This window comes from Camelus ferus, chromosome X, assembly GCF_009834535.1.
Source record: "Camelus ferus isolate YT-003-E chromosome X, BCGSAC_Cfer_1.0, whole genome shotgun sequence".
NCBI classification, from domain to species: Eukaryota; Metazoa; Chordata; class Mammalia; order Artiodactyla; family Camelidae; genus Camelus; species Camelus ferus.
Window position 1 is genome coordinate 40,582,901 of NC_045732.1, and position 27,050 is coordinate 40,609,950.

General features: G+C 39.0%; 1 protein-coding gene and 1 pseudogene across 1 annotated transcript in view; both read right to left on the minus strand.

Moving 5' to 3' along the window:
- The window catches only part of FAM104B (family with sequence similarity 104 member B), a 78,072-nt gene that overhangs the window by 11,317 nt on the left and 39,705 nt on the right, over window positions 1-27,050 (minus strand). The gene's annotated exons all lie outside the window — the stretch shown is intronic.
- Window positions 17,333-23,102, minus strand: LOC116662014 (annotated as a pseudogene).

A 27,050-nucleotide genomic window follows, 5' to 3' on the forward strand; every position in this document is an offset into this window, starting at 1 on the left:
ATTCTTCCCTCAAAACCACCAAGGATACTGTGGGCAGTGTAAGAATTTCACAGAACCCCCTTCCCACATCACCCAGGAGACTTGTAAACTTTGCAATGCTTATGCCCCTTCCCCACCTTGGAAAGGAGCAGGGCAGTGGGGTGGAAATCTGAGAGACAGCATTTTCACCAAAACAGACAGCATTTATTTGAGTGAACCATTTATGTGATAACATCAGATTACATTTAACCAGATTAGCCATAAATTCAGTGGGGTTTTTTTGCCACTTCATATTCACTCCAGAGAGTGGGCCATCATGATAAAGATCAGATCAGATCAGCCAGAGAGAATGAGTTAACCAAAGTGCCCATGTGGTCTGTGGAGTGGGAGTGAGTCTGAGATTTCAGCACACCATCCCCACCAGCTCCTCCTCTGCCCACCATCTCATCAGTCCGTGTTGGAGGAGGTTGGGGCATCCTTGCCTCGTCCTCTCCTTTACCCGAGGACAATGTTTCACATCCCATAAAGAGAACCACTCCCAAAAGGGAACACAGAAGGAAGAGGGGGGCCAGACACACAGACACACAGAGTGGAGTAACTGGTGAGAGTTGTCACTGAGGTGAGCGGGGCCTCCTCAAGGCCAACCTTGCCCGTCACAAGTGACACCAGGCTCCATTCTCCTCTAACAACTCAGAACCCTTTTTTCCAGGGTTGAGCCAGGGTCCAGGCTGAGCCACAGAGCTTGGCTTCAGAAAATGGCTGTAGCACTGTGTACTGCTGGAGAAAATCACAGAACTCCACGTTAGAGCCACTCTGCTTTCCTAGTCTTCATTGTCTCCTGGGATCTCAGTGCTGTACACAATGCTTTCTTTGTGACTCTGCTCCCCTCCCCTAGTGCTTTCTGAAGGCTCCCAAGATTTCACTTCTCTCCTGGGATCCTCTACCACACATCTATCCCTTCACTCTTAGCCAAAGTGCATTCCCATTCTCACGTTAGATCCGAGCATACAGGGATGGGGAGGGACAAGGGCCTCAGTGCTGGACATGGGTGTGGGATTCTGTTGTCTTGGTGACATTCTTCTGCTCATCCTCCCTGGATCACCCAGCTCAGGCAACAGCCCAGCTGGAAGGGCCAGGACAGATGGGAAAGCACTTTTCTCCATCTCGCTCTCTTTCTGTGACCAGAGGCTGAGATAAAACACCAACGTTGGTTACCAGGGAAACTGAAGCTTAATCCATCTGACTCAAGAGAAAAAGAAACAAAGGAGTGGAAACTACGACACAGGATGTATTGTGAGAGGCCACGCACAGACATGGAAGTGTGGTTCTCATTAATTGTGCTTGTCTTAATGGTCCTGTGCATGAACAGATGCACGCACACCTGTGTGCTCAAGAGCACTCCTTCCAGCCCCAGAGCAACACAGTGACTGCTTCGTAAGGTACACAAGGGGGAGTCAGTGAGACCGGAATGTAGGCAAAAGCCAGATCATGAAAGAAAGGAAGGCACTGCTTATCTTTTGAAATTTTTGCTTACCATTTATCTCAATGCTTATTTAAAAACTAAGAGACTTTATTTCTTTCAGTGCTTTTAGGATTACAGAAAAATGAGCAAGAAGTACAGATGATTCTCATATCTTCCCACCCCCACACCCAGTTTCCCCCCTTAGTATCATCTTGCATTATTAGTGTGGTACATCTGTTACAATGGATGAGCCAATATTGATACCTTATTATTAGCTAAAGTGTATTTTTTACGTTTACTTTCACTCTTTGATTTGTATTCTGTGGGTTTTGACATATGTACAATGTATAATGACATGTATCCACCAGTACAGTATCATACAGTGTAGTTTCACTGCCCTGAAAATCCACTGGACTCCTATTCATCCCTCCCTCTTTCTTCCTGAACCCCTAGCAACCACTGATCTTTTCACTGTCTGCATAAAATTTTGCCTTTTCATGAATGGCATGTAGCTGGACCGATATGTTATATAACCTTTTAAGATTGGTGTCTTTATCATAGTAATATGCACTTACAGGCCCGCCATGTGTTTTTGTGTCTTGATAGTTCATTTATGTTTATCACTGAATAAAATACCATTGTCTGGTTGTATCACAGTGTCTATCCATTCACCTATTGAAGGACATCTTGGTTGCTTCCAAGTTTTGGAAATTATGACTAAAGCTAGATAAATATGCATGTGCAGGTTTTTGTGAGGACAAAATTTTAAACTCATTTGGGTAAATTTGGAAGAGCACGATTTTTTGAATTTTATGGCAAGAGGATGTTTAATAGTGTAAGAGACTGCCAAACTGTCTTCCAAAGTGGCTGTACCATTTTCCACTGCCACCAGCAACAAACGAGAGTTCCTGTTGCCCCAGTCTCCAACCAACATTTGATATATTCAGTGTGTTGGATTTAGCCATTCGATTAGGTGTGTAGTGGTATCTCACTGTTGTCTTAGTTTTCAGCTTCCTAATGATGTATGATATTGAGCATCATTTCATAGGCTTATTTGCCTATGTATATCCTAGTAGGCGAGGTGTCTGTTCAGATGTTTTGCCTATTTTTAAATCGTGTTGTTTGTTTTCTCATTCTTGAGTTTTAAGAGTTCTTTCTATATTTCAGACAACAGTCCTTTATCACCATATTTTTTACAAATATTTTCTCTGAGTCTGTGGCTTGTCATTTCATTCTCTGAAGAGTGTCCTTCACGGAGCAGAAGTATTTAATTTTAGCAAAGTCCAATTTATCGATTTTTTTTCTTTCATGGGTTGTGCCATTAGTGTTGTTTTTAAAAAGTCACTGTCAACCACACATCAGCTAGATTTCCTCCTATGTTTTCTCCTAGGAGTTTTATAGATTTGCATTTTACATTTAGGACTGTGATCCATTTGGAATTAATTCTTGTGAAGTAAGTAAAGACTGTGTCTAGATTTTATTTTTGGCATGTGGATGTCCATCAAGTCTTATGTGGACATTGCATTATGTTTAGAGTCTTATCTACAATTATTTACAACTATTTATCTAGGAAAAAAAAAAAAAAACCTACACTAAACCATCTTCATCAAAATGAAGGTGCAGCCCTAATCCGAACACCTTAGGACCAGAAAAAACAAACATACCCTCTCTTCAGGTAAATCAGGCTGGAAATTTACCTAGTGATAAACCAAATGATCAAAGAGATGGTAACGTGGTTCTTCAATACAGCGGGAGACTTAACTGACACTTAAAAAAAGAAAAAAAACTGACCCCCAGGTTGTACCTTTTTGAACAAGGCTTTAGATATTGCACTTCCTGCTCCATGATGCATGTGAGTTGAAAAGGACCACTTACATGGACATGTGGCCATTTGGTACCTGATAGTTTCTATTTATTTCCTCTTGGTCAGTAGGAGGAAGCCCAGTGATTTATCATCCGGAAAGATGTGTAAAAAGCCTGGTTGCATCTGAAATCTTTTGTTCATGAGCTGGAGATCAATACATCACAGAAAAGTCAAGGAGGCAATTGGGCCCAGAAGAGACCACAGAAGACCAGAATTTCAAAATTAGGGAAAAAGTTCCTTTCAGAGTGCTCCTTGGCCTGCCTCATAGGATGATGCCAAAGATTTTTTAGTGTGATGTGGATTGTAGTTCAGTTCATGGCCTATGGAGGATCTCAAAGCATATTTTTTGGATGGGAAGATGGATGGAGTCACAATATCATGCATGCAGGGATGGACAGCCGGACACTTAACTCCTAGTTTCTCTGATGAGGTCATGAGGGTGCTTTCCAGTCCCCGATAACTTACATGTTTTATAATTGCTTTTAGGATTAAAGCAATAGACACTGTTATTCACCAGGAAGTAGTTCTGCAGTTACATTAGAAGAAAATAATGACTCTGTGCCAATCTTTTTGTCCATCAGAAGAATACTGCGATCTGGGCTGAGTGCCTGTCAGAGGACGCTACAGAAAACCAGTTAATTTGTATAAACCCCTATGCATCATGCAAAGTAGAGATACAACATCTGTAAGCCAATGTACATGCCCATGTGCTCTAGTTCCTATGGAACAAGTGTGAGAATTCTATTCATATCATCCCACAAGGAACACCCAGGCACAAGGACTAGCATCTGAATTATCTCAGCTGAGGGCAGAAGCAACAACATGCCAGCCTTCACTATTGTAGGGAGGAACCTCTGATTCCCACTGCAGGGAGACTGTGCCACCTGCCTGCCTTTGAAAGCACTTCTGTCCCATGTCTGGTTTTAGGTTTGGTTTAGTCGTTCACTTGGATTATATCTTTTTTTCCACGTTTCAGTCACTGCTCCTACGTTTTGACCTTCGGTGGAACCCAGGAGGATTTTAGTGTGTTTTAGGACACACTCATTTAAAATAATCCACTCACCATTTTAGTATCTTATAAGTTCACACAGAATCTAGACTCCAAATGTGAATTCAGACCACCAGCTTAATTCAACTTAACAGTTGGACTTTATCCTCCATAAACTCTGGTGAGGACATTCTGTTTCTGGCCGCCGTGGAGTAAGCCCACTACTCCCTATTTCTCCGGCTGATTACAACTAAAGACTCTAGACAAAACACACAAAGCAGGTACCTGAGGAGTCAGAAAAGTGGCTAAAAGGAGATGAATTGTGGCAAAGCATCAAAACATGGAATACGTCCAAATTTCCATCTTGAGCACTGTCCTCTCCTCTAGGACCCAGACTTGTCTAACCTACCTGACTTCCCTGTTTGGATGACTCAACATGTCTGAAACAGAAATCTTGGGTTTGTTGTATGTTGTTTGTTTATTGCTAATATCCATCAGCAAGTCCTCCTTATTCTATATTCAAAATATATCCTGAGGGCAACTGCCTTATCTATTACTACCACTCTAAAAACCAGTGTCACTCATCATCTCTTGCCTTAATTACTATAACATCTTATTTTTCCGTCCCTCATGCAACTCTTGTCCCTCTAAAATCTGTTGTCCACAAGGTAGCCACCACCATGATTTTTAAGCATGTTAAACAACTTATGTCAGGACCTGTTCAAATTCTACCGGGAATTCCCATTGTACTTTGAGTGAAATCCATTCTCCTTAGCCTGGCCTGCCAAACCCTATGCTTTCTGACTTCTGTCTACCTCTCCCCTCACTCAGTACAATCTACCCACACTCGTCTTTGTCTATTCCTTGATCATACCAGACTTGGTTCCTTTATAAGACTTTAAAAATTTCTGTTTCTCTGATGTGTTATTTTTCTACTCATGCATTAAAATTTTCCTTTCTGACATTGGCTTTCAGCTTGTGCTCTTCTTTGTGTCTCTCCTGCTTAGAGTTCATTTAGCTTCTTTGATCCTTTTACCAAATTTGGGCATTTTTGGCCACTTTCGGTCAAAGAATCACTTTCTGATTCTCCTGTCCTTCCTGTGTTACAATCACACATATGTTGGGATGCTTGAAATTTCCCACAGGTCTCTGAGGCTTTCTTCATTTTTGTTCACTCCATAATCTCTGGTCTTCAGATAGAAAAATTTCTATTGATCTAGCTGCAAGTTTTGTGATTGCTTCTTTTGCCATCTCAGTTACGCTCCTGAGCAAATCTAGTGATTTTTTTTCACTCCAGTTATTACACTCTACAGTTCTAGAATTTCAATTGTTTTTCTCTCATGTATATATATTTTTATTTCTCTGTTGATTGTCCCTATTTTTGACTCAGATCGATCCACCACTATTTTCTTTTAATTTTTAAACAGTTATTGCTTAAGTTCTTTTGACATATTTATAACAGCTTCATTGAAGACTCTATCTGCTAAATTCAAAATCCAGCCTTGCATAGAGTCAGATTCTATTGACTCGTTTATCTTCTTGAGAACGGGTTATACTTTCCAGTTTCTTCCCTATTCTAGGTAATTTTTATTGAAAGATGAACTTTATAGGTAATATGTTCTAGTGACTTTGATTTTGTTTTGTTTTTCTGAATGTTGTTGTCTTTTTTGTTTTGTATCAGTTGATAATCATCTTGTCTTCAGCTGGACTCAAATTGCTAAAAGTGTCTCCCACGTTGGGTGTAAGCAATGATGTCTCTACTCAGCATTTGTTTTCCCACCTAGAACTTTGACACTCTCCCCTTCGCTTGTATAGTTTTGTATTCAGCCAGTGATTCAGGTAGTGTTTATGTTCAAACACCTCAATTCGTGTAGGGTTGCCAGGTAAAATACCGGATGCCCTAGGAAATTTGAACTTCAGATAGCAATGAATAATACTTTTACTTTACTTAAAATCCAGTTTTAACTTGGCTTTCTCTATTTTATTTGCTAAATCTTGCAAGCCTACTCAAGCCATAAGGCCACCTCTCTCTGCCAAGCAAGTGGCATGTGGATCGAGGAATGCATTCCAATGTACAGCAACATCCGTCTCTCTCAAGCTGTCCCAGACTTTCCATTTTTGCCTGGCTCCCTGGAGTCTCCCGCATGCACACATACTTTAACAGTTAGAGGGGTGGAGTATTAACATCTGGGCCTTTTTATAACTCTTCATTCCCAAACTCTCCCCGTAAAATGTCTGGCTGGCCTGCCAATATCCCCAGATTGAGTCCATCACCTACACATAGCAAAGGTGTGGATTTTTACCTTTGGGGCTGGAGAGTGAGGATGGAAACACCCCCAGGTTAAAAGGCCACAAAATCACCTTCCTACCCAAGCAGTAGCAGTATTTCATAAAGAAACACTTCTCAGGTTATAGTCTGTCAGTGCTATGAAATAGTCGTTTTCAATAATTTTGCCCAGGTTTTTGACTGTGTTGTGTGGACATGAATTGCCCAAACTCTTCTCACCACCGTCACTGCATGGAGAATCCCCACAAGATCGATTTTGAAAGACAAACAGAAAGCCGAATAAGTGAGTCACTCGGTGTTACCTGAGTAGTTGCAATGTGCTTGCCACTTAACTGGATGTCAGAGGTCCACAAGAGTGATGTATTGTGGTCACTGTCCTCAACAAGCCTACGGTGAAGCTGGGAAGTTGTCTGTAATGACACCGTGCATTGCTGAAACTGAGCACAACTTGTCTGAGCAGAAAGGTTTTGCAGTTGCTTATGAGTGAAGGTGGATTTTAAATTACTGAAGCCTAGCATATGTGGCCCTAAGACATTCTGGGTACTGAAAACTGATTCCCCCTTGTGAGGTGGCAAAAAAAAAAAAATCAAAGTTGTAAACATGTAACATATTCACAACTCAATAACAGGAGCTTGTCTAGCACCTGGTACCTACACAGATAATATCTGCATTAGAATTTACAGAACCAAGGAGGTGCTCTTTCTGTCAGAGTCATCACAGAGATAAGTCTGCCTTTGTCATGTATACAAACAGTTATGCCCACCACATTTCCAGAGTATTCTGGAAGTGAGAAATGAAAGGAGAATGGAGCATGGTGCTTGGCATCTGGGGTCTCACAAACACTTGGCACAGACAGACATATAAACAGAAAAGTAGTGAAGTGCAAGGATAGGACACGGGAAAGGGGACAAACTGAACATATAATAACAGCTATCGCTTTTGGGGGGTGGGTAGCATGTGTCATCATCACTCATCTGCTGGGTACCAGGCTCCAGACACAGGGTCAGCCAGGCTCTGGAGACACAGGGATGTAACAGTGTTTGAATAGCTCATAGTCCAGTAAAGCAGACAGCCACAAATTAAAGAGCTGAATGTGATGTGATGAGACCCATGTGATGAGACCCACGGCAGGAGTGAGTTTGGGATACGTGGAACACGGAGAGGAGCCATGTATTCCAGCTGGTTGGGAACAGCTTCACAGAGTGGGTAGTATAATAATATTATTACTCACATTTATAGATGAGATGACTGAGGAACAGAGAAGTTAAGTCATTCACTCAACGTTATACACCCAGACAGTGATGGAGACAGTTACCAATCTAAGTCTGTTTAAATGCAAAGTCCTGTGAAAATGCACCATACGTTACAAGAATCCCTCTCTCTTACTATTATCCTCTTTTTCAATTCACATTTACCACCTCTAGTTCAACTTGGTCCTGCCCTTCCTTTGGTCCTTGCCTTTCTTATTTTTATTTAAAAGAAAAATTTTGCAACAATTGTAGATTCACATGGAGTTGTAAGAAACAATACTGATAAGATCTTGCAAAACTATAGTATAATATCACAAATTGACATGGATATGCTCCACTGATCTTATTCAGAATTCCCAGTTGTATCCGTGTGTGTGTGTGTGTGTGTGTGTGTGTGTGTGTGTGTTTAGTGCCATACAATTTTATAAGTTGTGTAGGTTTGTGTATCCAACACCACAGGAAAGATACTGAAGTGTTCCTTCATCACGAGGATGGCAAATGTAGTCCTTTTATAATGACACATTGTTTCCCACCCTACCATCCCTATCGCCGATAACCTGGCAACTACTAATACGGCCTACATTTCTAAAATTTGTGATTTCAAAAATGATACAGTAATGAAATCATACAGTATGTAACCTTTTGGAATTGTCTTTTTTTTTTCCTCAACATAATTCCCTGAAGATTCATCCAGGTTGTTGAGTGTATCAAAAGTCTGTTTTTATTGCTGAGTAGTACACTGAGCAAGAGACGCATCACAGTTTGTTTAACCATTCACCTGCTGAAGGCTGTTTCTAGTTTTGGACTATTACAAATAACACTGCTATGAACATTTGTATACAGGGGTTTGTGTAAATATGAACTTTCATTTCTCTGGGATAAATGCCCAAGAATACAATTGCTAGGACCTCTGGAAATTGCACATTTAGTTTTGATTAAACAGCCAACCTGTATCGCAGAGTGGCAGTATCAGTTTACACTGCCATGGAAGATGTACGAGAATGAGTGATCCAGATTATCCACATCTTTACCAGCATTTGGTATTCTCACTGCTTTTCATTTTGGCCAGTCTGACCAGTGTGTAGGGCTAACTCATTGTCATTTTAATTTGTTCTTCTGGTGGCTAATGGTGTTTAATATCTTTGTATATGCTTTTTTGTGCCATTTTATGTCCTCTACAGTGAAATGGTCATTCATACCTTTTGTTCATTTTCTAATTGGCTTATTTTTTAACCTTGTCCTTTGAGAATTCTTTGTATATTCTAAATACTAATCTTATGTCTAATATGTAGTTTGAAAATATTTTCTCCCAGCTGATAGCCTGTCTTTTCATCACATTCACATGAGCTTTCACAGAGCACAAGTTTTTAATCTTGATGTGGTTCAGTTTATCATCTTTTCCTTTTATGGATCATACTTTTGGTGTCAAGCCTAAGAACACTTTTCCTAGCCCTAGATCTCAAAGATTTTTCTATGTATTTCAGATGTTTTTACTGTTTTATGTTTTACTTTTATGTCCACAATCTATTATGAATTAACTTTAAATGATGTGTGAAGTTTAGGTGCAGATTCATTTCTTGGATAGTCTGAAGTTCAGTTTCTCTAGAACTACTAGTTGAAAAGGCTATCCTTCTTCCATTGAATTGCTTCTGTAGCCTTCTCAAAATTCAATCCAGTATCTTTGTGTGGGTCTATTTCTGGATTCCCTATCTGTTCCACTTGCATATGTGTCTATCCCTCAGCCAATAACACACTGTCTGGGTTACTGTAGTTAAAAAACAAGTCTTAATATTCCTCCCACATTACTCTTAATGAAGACTGTTTTCACTATCCTTGGGCCTCTGAATTTCCATATAAATTTTAGAATAGGCTCATCTGTACCTACAAAACATCCTTGCTTGTATTTTTAATAGAAATTGCATTAAGCCTGGGATTTTGATAGGAGTCTATTTGGAGAGCATTGACCTCTTTTCTGGTTGTATCTTCCAATCCACAAGCACGGGAGGTCTCTCTATTTATTTAGGTCTTCTTTAGTTTCATTCATCAATATGTTGTAATTGTCAACATGTGGATCCTGTATATGTGCTATTAAGTGTATAGGTACATGTTTCATTTTTCTAGAGTGACTTTAAATGGTAATTTTTTTTTAATTCTGAAGTGGTTTTTTAATTTTTTTAATAAATGGATGTTGGGGATTGAACCCATGACCTTATGCACACTAAGCAGGCACTCTACCACTGAGCTAATTACCCTCTCCCCTGAAGTGTTTTCTTAAATTTTCTTTTTTTTTTTTAACATTTTTATTGATTTACAATCATTTTAAAATGTTGTATCAAATTCCAGTGTAGAGCACAATTTTTCAGTTATACATGAACATATATATATTCATTGTCACATTTTTTTCTCTGTGAGCCACCATAAGATCTTGTATATAATTCCGTGTGCTATACAGTATAATCTTGTTTATCTATTCTACAATTTTGAAACCCCAGTCTATCCCTTCCTACACTCTGCCCCCTTGGCCACCACAAGTTTGAAGTCTATGTCTATCAGTCTATTTCTGTTTTATATTTATGCTTTGTTTTTGTTTTTTTTTTCAGATTCCACATATGAGTGATCTCATATGGTATTTTTCTTTCCCTTTCTGGCTTACTTCACTTAGAATGACATTCTCCAGGAGCATCCATGTTGCTACAAGAGGCGTTATGTTGTCCGTTTTTATGGCTGAATAGTATTCCATTGTATAAATATACCACCACTTCTTTATCCAGTCACCCATTGATGGACATTTAGACTGTCTCCATGTCTTGGCTATTGTAAATAGTGCTGCTATGAGCATTGGGGTGCAGGTGTCATCCTGAAGTAGGGTTCCTTCTGGATATATGCTTAGGAGAGGGATAACTGGTTCATATGGTAAGTCTATTTCTAGTCTTTTGAGGAATCTCCATACTGTTTTCCACAGTGGCTGCACCAAACTGCATTCCCACCAGTAGTGTAGGAGGGTTCCCCTTTCTCCACAGCCTCTCCAGCATTTGTCGTTTGTGGATTTTTGAACGATGGCCATTCTGACTGGTGTGAGGTGATACTTCATGTAGTTTTTATTTGCATTTCTCTGATAATTAGTGATATGGAGCATTTTTTGACGTGCCTATTGATCATTTGTATGTCTTCCTTGGAGAATTGTTTGTTTAGGTCTTTTGCCCATTTTTGGATTGGGTTGTTTCGTTGTTTCTTATTATGTCGAATGAGCTGCTTATAAATTCTGGAGATCAATTCTTTGTTGGTTTCATTTGCAAAAATTTTCTCCCATTCCGTAGGTTGTCATTTTGTTTTACTTATAGTTTCCTTTGCTGTGCAGAAGCTTGTAAGCTTCATTAGGTTCCATTTGTTTATTCTTGCTTTTATTTCTATTGCTTGAGTAGACTGTTCTAGTAGAACATTTTTGAGATGTATGTGAGATAATATTTTGCCTATGTTTTCCTCTAGGAGGTTTCTTGTATCTTGTCTTATGTTTAAGTCTTTGATCCATTTTGAGTTTATTTTTGTGTATGGTGTAAGGCAGTGTTCTAGCTTCATTGCTTTACTTGCTAATGTCCAGTTTTCCCAACACCATTTGCTGAAGAGACTGTCTTTATTCCATTGTATAGTCTTGCCTCCTTTGTCGAAGATTAGTTGACCAAAGTTTGTGGCTTCATTTCTGGGCTCTCTATTCTGTTCCATTGGTCTATATGTCTGTTTTTGTACCAGTACCATGCTGTCTTGATGACTGTAGCTCTATAGCATTGTCTGAAGTCTGGGAGAGTTAATTCTCCAGCCTCTTTCTTTCTCTTCAGTAATGCTTTGGCGATTTTAAGTCTTTGATGGTTCCATATAAATTTTATTATGATTTGTTCTAGTTCTGTGAAATATGTCCTGGGTCATTTGATAGGGGTTGCATTAAATCTGTAGATTGCCTTGGGCATTGTGACCATTTTAACAATACTGATTCTTCCAATACAGGAGCATGGGATATCTTTCCAATTTTTAAAGTCTTCTTTAATTTCCTTCATCAATGGTTTATAGTTTTCTGTGTATAATTCTTTCATCTCCTTGGTTAGATTTATTCCTAGGTATTTTATTACCTTGGGTGCTATTTTACAGGGGATTTTTTGTTTACTTTCTTTTTCTGTTGATTCATCGTTAGTGTAAAGAAATGCAACTGATTTTTGAACGTTAATCTTGTAACCTGCTACCTTGCTGAATTCTTCGATCAGCTCTATTAGTTTTTGTGTGGACCTTTTAGGGTTTTCTATATATAATAACATGTTGTCAGCATATAGTGACACTTTTACTTCTTCCTTTCCAATATGGATCCCTTTTATTTCTCTCTCTTGCCTAATTGCTGTGGCTAGGACTTCAAAGACTATGCTGAATAAGAGTGCTGATAGTGGGCATCCTTGTCTTGTCCCAGATTTTAGTGGGAAGCTTTTGAGTTTTTCACCGTTGAGTACTATGCTGGCTATAGGTTTGTCATATATAGCTTTTATGATGTTGAGATATGTTCCCTCTATACCCACTTTGGTGAGAGTTTTTATCATAAATGGGTGTTGAATTTTATCAACTGCTTTTTCTGCATCTATTGAGATGATCATGTGGTTTGTGTCCTTTCTCTTGTTGATTTGATGTATTACATTGATTGATTTGTGTACGTTGAACCTCCCTTGTGTCCCTAGGGTGAACCCTACTTGGTCATGGTGTATAATCTTTTTATCTTTTGTTGGATTCTATTTGCCAATATTTTGGTAAGGATTTTTGCACCTATGTTCATCAGTGATTTTGGCCTATAATTCTCTTTTTTTGTAGTGTCTTTGCCTGGTTTTGGTATCAGGGTGATGGTGGCTTCATAGAATGAGTTTGGGAGTATTCCCTCCTTTCAATCTTCTGGAAGAGTTTGAGAAGGACTGGTATGAGTTCTTCTTTGTATGTTTGGTAGAATTCCCTGGTGAACTGTCCAGTCCTGGACTTTTATTTGTAGGGAGGTTTTTTATTGGTATTTTGATTTCATTTCTAGTGATCGGTTTGTTCAAGTGGTCAGTTTCTTTCATTCTGTCTTGGTGGACAGTATGTTTTCAGAAACTTGCTGATCGCCTCTAGGTTATCCAGTTTGGTTCCATATAGTTTTTCATAATACTCTCTTACGACATTCTGTATTTCTATTTTATTTGTTGTAATTTCTCCATTATCCTTTCCTATTTTGCTGATTTGTGCTCTCTCTTTTTTCTTCTTTGTGAGTTTGGCCAGAGGTTTGTCGATTTTATTTACTCTTTCAAAAAACCAGCTTTTGGTTTGATTGATTTCTTCTACGGTTTTTTTAATCTCTATTTTATTTGTCTCCTCTCTAATCTTTATAATTTCCTTCCTTCTGCTGCCTTTTGGGGTTTTTTTGTTCTTCTTTTTCTAGTTCTTTCAGCTGGTGGGTTAAATTGTTTATTTGAGATTGTTCTTCTTTTCTAGGAAGGCCTGTATCACTATAAACTTTCCTCTTAGCACTGCCTTTGCTGTGTCCCATAAATTTTGTGTGGTTGTGCTTTCATTGTCATTTGTCTCAAGGTATTTTTTTTAATTTCAGCTTTGATTTCCTCATTGACCCATTGGTTTTTTAATAACATATCATTTAATCTCCATCTTTTCCTTTTTTTCTCCTGTGTTTCTCTGTTGTTGATTTCTAGTATCATGGCATTGTGGTCAGTAAAGATGATAGAAATAATTTGTATCTTATTAATATTTTTGAGGTTTCTTTTGTGCCCAAGTAGATGATCAATCCTAGAAAATGTTCCATGTGCACTTGAAAAGAATGTATATCCTATTTTTGGGGGGCGTAATGCTCTGAAAATATCCACCAAGTCTCATTTCTATATCATCTTATTTAATTTCTCTGTTGCTTTATTTATTTTCTGCCTGGAAGATCTGTCTAGTGATGTTAATGCGGTGTTAAAATCTCCAACCATGATTATATTCCCATCAATATCCCCCTTTAGTTCTGTTAGTAATTGTTTTATGTACTTAGGTGCTCCTATATTGGGTACATATATATTAATGAGTGTAAAATCCTCATCTTGTATCACTCCTTTAATCATTATAAAATGTCCTTCTTTATCTTTCTTTATGGCCTTTGTTTTAAAGTCTATTTTGTCTGAAATCAGTACGCAACACCTGCTTTTTTGGCTTTTCCATTTGCAAGGAGTATCCTTTTCCATCCTTTCACTCTCAATCCATATGTGTCCTTCTCCCTAAAGTGGGTCTCTTGTATGCAGCATGTTGAAGGTTCTTGCTGTATTATCCAGTCTGCCACTCTATGTCTTTTGACTGGAGCATTTAGTCCATTAACATTTACGGTAATTAATGATAGATGTGTGTTTATTGCCATTTGGAACTTATCTTTGCAGTTGATTTGCTATTTCCTCTTTGTTCCTTTCTTCTTCTTTTTGTGGTTCGGTAATTTTCCTTTGTATTATCATGGATTTTATTTAGTTTTTGTGACTCCTTTGTAAGTTTTTGGCTTGTCGTTACCCTTTTTTGTAAGTCTATTAGCCCATTAGTATACCTGGTTTTATTAAACTGATAGTAACATGATCTCAAACCTATCATACTGAGAACAAAAAATTTTTAAAGAAAGAAAAAAATTCTATATTTTCCTGCCTCCTTCTCCCAAAGATTTAGATGTCTTCTTTTACAATTTCGTGTTTATTTGTAATTCATGAGTTATCACCTTTCCAGTTGTGAGTTTCTCATTTCTGTAGCATCCTGCTGCTTTTCTATTTAGAGTAGACCTTTCAATCTTTCTTTTAGCACGAGTTTAGTGTTGCTAAACTCTTGTAGTTTTTTCTTGTCTGTGAAATTCTTTATCTCTCCTTCTGTCCTAAAGGATAGCCTTGCTGGATAAAGTATCCTAGGCTGCACCTTTTTTTTCATTCAGGACTTTGAATATATCTTGCCACTCCCTCTGGCCTGTAGTGATTGTGTAGAGAAATCAACTGAGAGCCCTATGGGGGTTCCCTTGTAACTCACTCTTTGCTTTTCTCTTGCTGCCTTTAGGATCATTTCTTTATCCTTGACTCTGGGACTCTGGCCATCTTTATTATGATATGTCTTGGTGTGGGTCTATTTGGGTTCTTCTTGTTTGGGACCCTCTGAGCTTCCTGTACTTGGATATCTGATTCCTTCTTTAAGTTTGGGAAGTTTTCAGTCACAGTTCCTTCCAATACCTTTTCAATCCCCTTTGATCTTTCTTCCCCTTCTGGGACCCCTATTATGCAAAGATTGGCATGCTTTATGTCATCCCATAGGTCCCTTATGCTATTGTCATCTGCTTATCCTGTAGCTGTTCAGATTGGGTGCTTTCTGTTGTCCTGTCTTCTAGGTCACTTATTCATTCCTCTACATTATCTAGTCTGCTTTGCACAGCCTTTAGATCATTTCTCATTTCAGCCAATGAGTTTACCAATTCTACTTGGCTCTTCTTTATAGCTTCAGTTTGATTTTTGACATATTTTATATTTCTAAACACTATCTCTTCTAGTTCTTTCAGTACTTTGATCACTCCTTTTTTGAAATCTTGATCTAGTAGGCTATCGATGTCTATTTCATTGATCATTCTTCCAGGGGATTTCTCTTGTTCTTTTAATTGGAAATGGTTTGTCTGCTTCTTCATCTTGCTCATACCTCTCTGGCACTGTGGTTTATGGAGTATCAGTTATCTGCTGTGGTCCTTACGGAGTCTATTTATTTACCTATCTAACGCCTATGTAGGAATAACACTTAAAAAAACAGAGAGAGAGAGAGAAACAGAATTTTAAAAGAAGGGAGAAAAAATGGTTTGAAAACAGTGTATAATGAATAATATAAAAGCAAATTGAAGTAGAATAGGAAATCCGGTTGAGACGTCTTTTAAAAACCTTTAAAAAAGGAGAAAAGAGGGGAAAAGTGTATTTTAAACCTGTGTATAATCAATAATAGGACATCAAAACCAAGAGAAATAAAAATGAAATGATGTGGATTTTTAAAAATAATAATAATAAAAATATTTTTCCAAATTTAAAAGTGATTAAAACTGGGAGTATATATAATTGTTTAAGAAGTAAAAATTAAAAGGGTAATACAAAATAGAACAGGTAAAAGCAGATTTAAAAAAGAAAAAAGAGAAAAAAAGGGGGGGTGTTCTCATGGAGTCTGTGTGCCCTTAATGCGAACTCTTTCTGTCTTCGTCCTGTTTTGGAAGCTCAGCTTGCTGTTTCCAGAGGCCCTCCGTTGGCGCCTTCATCTGTGCTGCTCCCAGTGCCTGTCGGCAAGCAGGTGGCGCCCCCTCCCAACACTGGGTCAGGTGCAGCTCTCCTTTGCTGTGGGCGGGCGGGTCACTGCCCCTCCTGATGCCGCAGTCAGATGTTGCAGACTGGCCGGGTAGGAGGGCGGGTCGCACCCTCTCCCAGCACTTCTGTCAGGTGCAGCGTTCCTGCCGGAAAGGCGGGAGGCTGCCCGCCCTGTCCCGGCGCTGGTCGCTCCGCTGCTCTGTGCCGCTGCGGGCTCGGGGAAAACCAAGAAACAGCCCTGTCCCTGCTCCGGGCCAAAACCCAGTTCCTTGTTTGTCTTGGCGGAGCAAGTTCTCTGAGGGATCAGGACGGAAGGAACCTATCTGCCTCAGGCTGTAGGCAAGTCTCCGTCTGGCCTTTGAGGCTGCTAAGTCCCCAGGTGCGGATGCAGGTTTCGCCCCCTCCCCCACCTGGGTGCTCAGTGCCAGAGGATACATATGGCAGCTGTGCCTGAGCCCCGCCTCTCTTCCCCCGAAAACTTTCTGCGGGTTTTCAGAGATGGGGGTATGCACCCTTCCCCCCAGGGCACATCAGCCGTGTTGTTTTATGGAGGGCCCAGACTGTTCTGCCCTGCACACCCACAGCCATGGCGCGCAGCCCCCTGCAGTCCCCCTGGGCTGCCTCAGTGCAGCCGCCCCCGTCTTCCGCCTGTCTCCGGCAGCCTGGCCCGGGCAGCCTGGCCCAGACCCCAGGTGATGGGCCGCATCTCAGGCTGGGTGTCGCGGTAACCCTCTGTGCCCATTTAACTTAGTTCTGTCAGTCAAGGGCTGCTCTGTACAGATCCGAGACTTGGAGGCTCCCCCTCAGTCCTATTGGCCTCTCGGTTGGAGAGGGGAGACCCAGCGAACGAGCACCAGTCCTCCTTTGCCGTGCCCTCCCCACTGGACCCATCCGCACTGTTTTGCCTTTTCTGCTTTCTTTTTTCCTTTTCTCCTACCAGATTTTTGGCGTCTTTGTCTTTTGAAGAGGATGATGTTCTGTCGGGTTCCGCAGGTGCTCTGGTTGGCTGAGTGGGTCTGTGGATGTGAGTCTTGGTGTATTTGTGGGAGAGGGTGAGCTACAAGCGTCCTTCTACTCCACCATCTTGGCCTCCTCCGGTAATGTCTTTTTCATTTTGGTTTCCACTAATCATTTTTAGTGTCTAGAAATGCAATTTATTTTTTAACCTTGATAAAAATGTTTATTTAAGGTCATATTTTAAAGTTGGCAGTGAACCTCAGAATTACAGAACAGTTTGCATCCAGCAGCTTTTTGGGTAACAGAAACATCAATATGGCCAAAATATTGACTCTTTTCACCATTGTGTTAATAACAAATTTACATTTGTAATATACAGTATTACTGAGCAGGTATAAACTCATTTTGTTCTGTTTTTCTTTAAAAATAACTATTTAATAAATAAGAGCATAGCCCCAAAGATACATTCTGAAGAGTTATAAAAATGAGTGGAGGGGAAGCTTCAGTTCCTTTTTTGTCCTGTGTCCTCAGTCATCATTCCTTCCTATTTGTAGAAGTATGACAAAGTATGATTCTTACTGTAGTTGTAAGTTTTGATTAATGACATGACGATATATTAACAAACTAATTTTTCCACTTTTATTGAAATACAAACAGCATATAATAAATTACTTTGGGTACAGGCCTTTCAGTTTGCTCAAGATTGTGAATCATAAATGGAATGAAGCAGCATTTCCATTTGATAAGTGGATCCACAGGTAATGTGATGTCTCTTAAATTAAGCCTGTGGCAATTAAACCAATAAACTTTAGCAATGAGAAATCTACTGAGAAAGTCCAACCAGGGAATGTTCATCTCAATACAGGCTGCAATATATACTTTAAGTGAAAAGGATGATTACTTGAGTACAAATGGCAACCAAGTACCAAGAAAACAATAGTTTGGGCAGGAATACTTTTTTAGAGCTCACTGTATAACTAGCAGGATGAAAGGGGAAATATAGGGTAGTCTCACTGATATAGGAAGTTACCCTAATAGCCTGTACCAAGGTAATAACTTCTGACCAAGAGGTTATAAAAGCTATAGATAAAATCATCACCGTGGAAAATGACAGACAGTAACTCTTAATACTGAAGTAGAAAGGATGTTGAAAAGAATAAACATTCTGTGCCTTCAGGCTTTGGCAGACAGCTGGATCCTCTAAACTGTAAACAAGAACTGAAATATAAATTAAAATTACCATGAAGAAATAAAATGATTTTTGATGCTTAAATGGAAGCTTGTGGTTTTGGAGAGATTCAGGTAATAATTTGGACAACTTATCAGGAAAACTGGACAATAGGAAAAGCCAAAGCTAAAGGAAATAATTTGAGTAAATAGGCAGATGTGGTATTTAGTAAGCCTATTAACTAAAAGTACAAGACTCCATGATATAGGATATAATGGAAAAGTTTACAAGACATGAAAGATCGATGAATGCTAGTAAAATGTAAAACAAAAAAATCTATAAAATTCTGAGAGGTGTTTTGTCTTCCCATTTCTAGCATGAGGATATTTAATAATGTGTTCCAAAGTATAATCAAGAATAGCAAACAGCTGACATCTAGGGGCTGGTTGGTTCGATGGACCCGGCACTGAAAAGAGCAGTCCTCTGAAGAAAAACTAGTCATGTTTTTAAATTTCAAAAGGCCTCTTGTAATAATATGATAAAACACTGCTTTCATTTTCTTTTTCATCCTCTGCTTTCACCAGTGGGTCTTTCTGATGATGTTATGGTCTATTTCAGTTTCACTGCCTTGAATTATCTTACTCTGAGTCGTTTGCACAAGTGTGGAGGAAGGCAGGGCATTTCCTCCTAGCTAGGCTTTCCTCAGCAGGCCAGCCCCACCCGGCCACCTCCCAAATTCAGAGGGCTGACCCTGTCACCACATCTGGACACCACCTGAGACATGGCTGTTCTGGCTGGTGCTCAGTGGCCTGGGTGCTGGGGGCCTGACTAGGCCTGCTGTGCTGTGAGGTCACTGCCCCAGCACCACAACCCTGGGTTCCAGGTGACTGCCCCAGGGAGAGGCAGAAAACCCCTGGCAACCTCTTGGATCTGCCCCTTGCACTGAGGGGAGGAGAAAGGAAGGTGTGGCTGGGGGGACATAGAGCACGGCCACCTGGGACCACACTGTGATCCTGCCAAGGCTCTGAGGGTTCTGAGGGCTCCCCATCAGGAAGTGCTGGCCTAAGATTTAAAACACAGTTCACTTTTGACAGATGATTTTGCGGCCTCAGACCTGATTTAACTCAATTTTGGTTTTTGCTTTTTGCTTTGGGAGTTTGTGGATGGTTGGTGGTGTTTTTTTGTTTGTTTGTTTGTTTGTTTTTGGTAGCTTTCTTGGTATTTCCTATGGAGACAACGTCATCTGCAGAGAGGGGCACTTTTATTTCTTCCTTTCCCATCTATACGCTTTTCATTTCTTTTCCTTATCTTACTTATGTTAAGTGCTAGAACTTCCAGTCCCTTTTTGAATAAGAGTGGAGAGTTTGACTGTCCTTTCCTTGTCCCCAGTCTTAGTGGTAAACTTTCAGTCTCTCACTGTTTTAAGCCTGAAGTTAGCTGTAGGTTATTTGTAGACGTTCTTCATCATGTTTAGGTAATTCATCCCTATTCCTAACTTTTCTGAAAATTTGTATCATGACTTGGTGTTGGATTTTGTCCATAATCTTGTGTGATCCTAGATGTAATCATAGTAATGTTCTTTAGTGTTTGTGGACTACATTCATTTTTGAATGTTGAAACAACACTGCTTACCTGGAAAAACTCTCACTTGTTCATGATGTATAATTTGTTTTTATGCAGTATTGGATTTGGCTTGGTAATATTTTGTAACAATTTTTGTGCCTATGTTCACGAGGCATTTGATACGTAGTGGCTTTTTTTGGTGTTGTCTGTGTCTGCTTTTGGTATGAGGTTAACATTGGCCTCATCAAATGAGTTGGGAAGTTTTTCCTCCTCTTAATTTTTGAAAGAGGTTGTGTAGATTGGTGACTTCTTTAACTGATTCACATAATTTTCCATTTAAATCATCAGGGCCTGGAAATTTATTTTCAAATGTTTTTTATTACAAATTCAATTCCTTTAATAGTTTTAATACTATTCAGATGTCTATTTATTTAATCTTATTTCAGTTCTGATAATTTTTGGTTTTCAAGGAATTGGTCCCTTTCTTCTAAATTGTTGGGTTTATGAGCATATAGTTGTTTAGGGTATTCCCATATTATACTTATTAATAGCTGCAGACTCTAGAATGATATCCCCTGTTTAACTCTTGGTATTGGTGATTTGTGTCATCTCTCTTTGGTATTTTTGTCAGTCTTGCTAGACGGTTGTCTATTTCAGTAATAGTTTTGAAAGAATCACCTTTAATTTCTTTGATTTTTTTCTGTTGTTTTCCTATTTTCAATTTGATTTACATTCTGGTGTTTATTATTCCCTCTCTTGTGATTTCACTTCTTTTTTTCTCTCTTTTCTTTTCTAGTTTCTTAGGATAGAAGCTCAGTTTATTTACTTGAGAATTTTTTTTTCTTTTGTATTGTAAGTATTTAGTGCCATAAATTTTCCTGTCAGCACTGCTTCTGTGGCTTCATTCTCATTCTGTTCCAGGTATATTTCATGTCCTTCATGATTTTTTTTTTGACCCATGGATTATTTAGAAATATGTTGTATCATTTCAATGTGTTCAGAGATATTTCCTGTTGTCTTTCTGTTATTGATTTTCTGTTTTCTTCCATTATGGTCAAAGAACACACTGTGTATGATATCACATCTTTTCAACTTGTTGGGGATTGTTTTATGACCCAGGATAAAGGTGTATGTTAGTGAATGTTCCATGGGTGCTTGAAGAAAAATATCCTGCTGCTGTTGACTGGAATGGTCTATATACATTAATTAGATCCTATTTTGGTTGACTGTTTTTTCAGATCTTCAGCATTCCTACTGATATTCTTATTTAGTTGTTCTATCAGTTGCTAAGAGTGTTTTACTGAATCCCCTAGCTATAACTGTGGATTTCTCTAATTCTCTTTTGATGACTCTTCTTTCTTTTCTGCTCTTGGGGAAGCTGTCAGGGAGATGGCAGGTCTCGATTGTACCAGGACTGAGGGTCAATTTGCTAGGTCTAATTACTTCATACCTACTTAGCTTCAATAGTACAAAATACAGCTCCTATACAGTTATTTCCTTCTCCTTTATATTGTTATAGTCACACATTACAGCTTTATGCATCATGTGCCCATTGTATAGATTGTCTTATAAATCATACAGAAATAAACAAAATAAAATAATTTTGGCTATTATATTTTTCAATGAATATTACTTCAGTGGTGTTCTTTATTTCTTAGGATGGCTTCATGTCCCCATCTAGATTTTTTTCTTTTAACTTGTACAACTCCCTTGATCCCTTTTGCAGGGCAGTTATGCTAGCAGTGAACTTCCTTGCTTTTGTTTATCTGGAAATGTTTTTGAAGGATAGATTTTCTACATACAGAAATCTTGTATGACTGTTTTGTTGTTGTTGTTGTTGTTATTGTTCCTTCAGCACTTTAAATCTATCATTCCACAGCCTTCTGGCTTACCTGTCTTGTGATGAAATAAGCTGATAATAATTTTGAGGATTATATGTGATGAATCATGTGTCTCTCACTGCTTTCAAAACTCGCTCTTTCAACAGTTGGATTACAAAATTTTTGAGTTTATCTACTTTGAGTTTTCTGTCTTCCTGGAAGTGTATACTCATGTCCTTTCATGAAATTTGGGGACATTTTTGGCCATTGTTTCTTCAAATATTCTTTCTGCCACTTTCTCTATTCTCCTGGGATTTCTATAATGCATTCATTGATACTAATGATGGTACCCCCATAGCTCTCTTTGTCTCTTTTCATTTTGCTTCATTGTTTTCTCCTTCTGGTAGTCAGAATGGATGATCTCAAGTGCCTGACCTTCAAATTCACTGATTATCTTGCTATTTCAAATCTGCTATTGAAACTCTCTACTGAATTTCTAAAAACTATTTTCACCTATTTTAAATTTTTTTTAATTTGGCCACTAGAACATTTGAAATTATCTGTGTATCTTGTGTGATATATACATCTGTGTGTGTTTGTGTTGTATGTGGTGTGTTTATTTTTAAGAGCAATTTTAGATTCATGGCAAATTAAGAGGAAGGTACAGAAATTTCCCTATTATTCCCTGCCTTTACATAGGCTTCTCCTGCTATCACTATCCCTCACTAGAGTGGTACATTTTATAATTGATGAATCTACATTGACATAACATAAGTACTAAAAGCCCATAGTTTATATGAGGGTTCATTCTTGGCACTGTACATTCCATAGGTTTGGACAAATGTCTACATGACATGCATCCATAATTATAGAACCACATACAGCATTTTCACCACCCTAAAAGTCCTCTGTGCTACACCTATTCATGACTCCCCATCCCAAACCCGGGCAACCACTGATTTTTTTATTATCTCCATAGACTTGCCTTTTCCAAAAGTCATATAGCTGGGAACTTACAGTATGTAGCTTTTTCAGATTGGTTTCATTCACTTAGTAATATGCACTTAAGCTACCTCTGTTTTTTCATGGCCTGGCAGCTCATTTCTTTTAAGCACTGAATAATATTCCATTGTCTGGATGTATCACAGTTTATGTATCCATTATACCTACTGAAGGACATCTTGGTTGCCTCCAAGTTTTGGAAATCATGAATAAAGCTGCTATAAACATATGTGTGCAGGTTTCTGTGTGGACATAATTTTTAAAATTCTGTGGGTAAATATCAAGAAGTGCAATTGCTGGATTATATGTTAGAGTGTGTTCAGTTTTCTAAGAGATTGCCAAATTGTTTAACTTGGCTATATTACTTGCACTCCCACCAGCAATGAAGGGAGTATAACCTTTAAAAATTGTGAATCATCATATTGTATACCTGTAACATATAATATTGTACATCAACTATCCTTCAATTAAAAAAATTAGGAAAGAAAGAATAGATAAGATTCAAATAAACAAAATTATAACTGAAAGAGGAGACATTACAACTGATACTACCAAAACACAAAAGATCATAAGCTATTACAATGAAAAAATATTCACCAATAAATTAGATAACCTAGAAGAAATGGATATATTCCTTAAAACATACAATCTATGAAGATGGAATCATAAAGAAATATAAAATTTGAACAGGCCATAATGAGTAAGGAGAATTAATTAGTAATCAAAAATCTCTGAAGGAAGTTTGCCAAGATGGCGGACTAGAAGGACAATCAGCTCATCCTCTCCCAGGAATACACCAAAAACTACATCTACATATATAACAATTCACACAGAATACCTACTGAACTTTGGCAGAATATCTCTTACTTCAGAAATACAACAAGAATCTTCACCAAAAAAGATAGAAAAAAAGAAAAAAGAAAAAGGAAATCAGTTCGGGGCCTGTCCCCTGAGGAAGGAGCAGCAAAGGAGGAATACCACCTGGGATGCCACCTCTTCAGAGAGGAGGTCAGCAGGGATAGAAAGGGAGCTTCAGAGGCTAGGAGGAGAAAACAGCAGTCACTTTGCAGACAGAACTGAGAGAAACCAGCACAGAGGGCACTCGTGACCCCTAGCCCAAGACACAGGCCAGGGTGGGTGGGCCAGAACTGGCTGCTGGAGCTTCAGCTTCCACAGATGAGCCCAAGGAGAGGACTGGAGCAGACTACACAGATGCAGCCTCAGGTGGCTGGAGTGTGGTGTAGGCTGAGGCTGGAAAAGAGCGCAAACCAGAATGGGTCCCTCCATAGAGAGCACCACTGCTAGGGTGCATGGGAGGAGGAATGTAACATAACCCAGCCATAGCAGCCATCACTAGCCCAGAAGGCATTGCTCGGGACAATTGTTGGCATGCATTCTCACGAGAAGAGAGGCAGGGTTCAGACAAAGCCATCTTCTTAGCTTGCTCTGGATGGGGCATAATCACTGGTACGTGGCTCTTGAGCAGAGGTGGGGCTGAAACCTGAATCCATACCCAGGGGTCCTGCAACTTCACAGGAAAACCTGAAATTTGATCCTAGCCATAGGCAGCAGTGGTAGATTTGCTCTGCTCGTGCCTTTGTGGACTCTCACCTTTGAGACAAACAAGTGCGGTTCTGGCACACTGCGGGGGTTGATTTGGCGTTAACAGTAGGCCTTCATAATATACAGGGACATGGGTTGGAGTCTAGGTTAGCCCTGTGGTGCACGGTGGATGCAGGTATGTGACTGCACAGGCACTATGGCAGGTCCTAGTACCTGAAATTGGTGAATCTGCCCTGCTGGCTCTGTGGGCCCAGAACCTGGGTGACACCAGAGCAGGTTATTGACATTCTCATTGCTGTGGCAGGGACAAGGGCAGCATCAACAAAGTGTACTTTGTAAGTTCTCATAACAAGTGGCAGAAAACACCACAGAGGGCATTCCCAATGGACATCTCCTGCAGAGGAATACTCAGACACTCCTCTTCAAGTGGAAGTGCTCCAATCCTGCCTACCACGTACCACAGCTCAGAAATGGGTCTGGAAGCCTCTATTCCAACAACAGGGGAGCAGGCTAGGCCCCATCAGGACTGTGGGGTCCATAGACCAAAGAAGAGGCCCTGCTTAACAACCAGGGCAGGCTCTGGTCATCACAACATCAACCACACCCCCAGTCAAGGGAATAATATCCAGCACACATGGATGAAAAACATGGCAACCATCCACACTAAAAACAGCCCTTCCAAGAAAATTATTAGAAATGAACAATCTACACAGGAATACTCACACTTAAAAAAAAATGCATCCAGACCACAGTAGATAACTGTTACTCCTAAATTCATGGAGTCAGAGAGTAAACTAAAATGAAGAAGCAGAGGAACCACTCTTAATTAAAAGAACAAGAAAAGTCCCGTGAAAGAAGAGACAATGAACTAGACCTCAACAGTCTACCAGATCATGACTTCAAAAAGACGGGGCGGGGGATAAAAGTACTGAACAAAATAAGAGGGACTATCAATAGAAATGCAGACTGCTATAAAAAGGATATAGAAACTATAAAGAGGAGCCAATTAAAATCAGAAAACCCAATCACTGAGATAAAACCAAGCTAAAGACAGTCAAAAGGAGACTAAATGATGCAGAAGAACAAATAAGTGATTAAGAAGACAGGATAACAGAAATCACCCAATTAGAACAGCAGAGAGAAAAGCAAATTAAAACCAATGAGAGCAATATAAGGGACATATGGGATAATATAAAGCATACCAGTCTACGCAGAACTGGGTCCAGGAGTAGAAGAAACAGAAAAAGGGATTGAAAATGTACTTGAAAAAATCATGACTGAAAATTTTGCAAATGTAAAGATGGAAACAGATATCCAAGTACAGGAAGTACAGAGTGTCCCAAACAAGAAAAACGCAAACAGACTTACATCAAGGCATATTATAATCAAGGTGAACAAAGTTAAAGATAAAGAAATTATTCTAAAGGCAACAAGAGAAAAACAAAGAGTTAGTTACAAGGGAACCCTCATAAGGCTTTCAGCTGATCTCTCTACACAAACACTGCTGGCCAGAAGGGAGTGGCAAGATATATACAAACTCCTGAATGAGAAAAAGCTGCAACCTAGAATACTCTATCCATCAAGACTATCTTTAGACTAGAAGGAAAGATAAAGAATTTCACATCAAGCAAAAATTAAAAGAATTCAGCAATACTAAACCTATCCTAAAAGAAATACTGAAAAGTTTCCTCCAAATAGAAAAGAAGCAGGATGCTATAGAAAAGAAAAAACCCATAATTGGAAATGCAACTACAATGAGTTGCAAGAGAATAAACAAGAATATGTAATGGTGGACATCAAAATCATAAAATGTGGGAGAGGAGAGTAAGAAAATGTGATATTCTTTTCATACTTCTTAGGATGTGTTTGAGCCTATATGACTACCAGTCTAAAGGAAATAGACATAGTAATGCTTTAACATACTTGAAAAACAAGATAACCACAAATCAAAAGCATGCATTAGAGTCACAAAACCCAAAAAGAAACAAAGCTAATACAAAAGAAAATTATCAACCCACAGAAAGAAAAATAGAAAGAGAAAGGAACAAGAAGAAATATCAAATCAATTGGAAAACAAAGTTTAAAATGGCAATAAACAAACATCTATCAATAATTACCATAAATGTCGATGGACTAAATGCTCCAATCAAAAGATGTAGAGTGGCAGACTAGATAATAAAACAGGAGCCTACACTATGCTGCCTACAAGAGACCATCTTTAGGGTGAAGGACACACATAGATTGAAAGTGAGAAAAAAAAGATATTTCATACAAATGGAAATGACAAGAAAGTGGGTATAGCAATACAAATATCAGACAAAACAGACTTTAAAACAAAGGCCATAAAGAAAGTTAAAGGACACTACATAATGATTAAAGGAGCAATACAAGAAGAAGATATTACACTCATTAACATATATGCACCCAATATAGGATCACCTAAATATGTAAAACAAATGCTAATAAACATAAAGGGAGAAATTGATGGTAACACAATCATAGTAGGAGACTTTAACAACCCACTAACATCACTGGCCAGATCTTCTAGGCAGAAAATCAATAGAAGAGAAATACTAAATGACAGAACAGAATAGTTGGATGTGGTTGATATTTTTAGGACATTGCAACCCCCCAAAACAAAATATATAATCTTTTCAAGTGCCCATGGAACATCCTCTATGATATATCATATACTTGGGCACAAAAGAAGTCTCAAAAAATTTAAGAGGATAGAAATTATTTCAAGCATCTTCTCTGACCACAATGCCATGAAACTAGAAATCAACCACAGGGTGGAAAAAT